Consider the following 784-nt stretch of genomic DNA (forward strand, 5'->3'; position numbering starts at 1 on the left):
AAAATAGAGTATCCAGATAAGATCCGCATAGAAATAAAACAAATTATTGCACAAGCTGGGAATAAAAACAAACAAAAATAAAAATGCATATCTGTGATATTTAGATTTAACACATCCATTGTTTTGCAACTTCAAGCACATTCAGCTTGCACCATGTCATGGAGCATTTCAGTTTTATGACATTTTGCTTTTTCCTTTCCATTCGCCTGACAGAGATCTGATTCGGCAGACTTCAGAAGTGAGTGGTGCCGCAAACAAAAGTTGTTATAGGGTGAGCACACGGCCCATTCTGGGATCATTTAAGTACTGAGCAATATCTTGGCTGTTTGCATCACACCCATGAGACTGTGGATAACACTTCCTTTCCTAGTGGGCACAGATTGATAAAGCAGCAGCACTAACTCTGCTCAAAAACATTTCTAGGTCTCTCCTTCACCTCTCTAGGGCTCTAGAGAAAAATGTCCCAAACAGCACTTCTACACCATACTGCTCTGACACTGCTGTCTTATTCATGCTGATGACACCCTCAATGCCTCAGACGTGTGTGCCGCCAAACTTTGACAAAGCTCATAAAATGTAATAATATTTTCAGTAGACAGTTATGCATTTTTTTTTTAAAATAAAGGAGCATAGAGAATGGCAACACAGTTTGTCTTCTAAACAGATATAAGCACAGTCAATTTTGTAGAAGATTTAACATGCACCTGTCTCTCAGCTTTTATCTGATTCGGCTGAGAAAAAAGCCACCATAATATTGGCTTGAGATACACATTCAGTGGAAGAT

The sequence above is a fragment of the Electrophorus electricus genome, chromosome 15, assembly GCF_041902795.1.
Source record: "Electrophorus electricus isolate QZ-2024a chromosome 15, ASM4190279v1, whole genome shotgun sequence".
NCBI lineage: Eukaryota > Metazoa > Chordata > Actinopteri > Gymnotiformes > Gymnotidae > Electrophorus > Electrophorus electricus.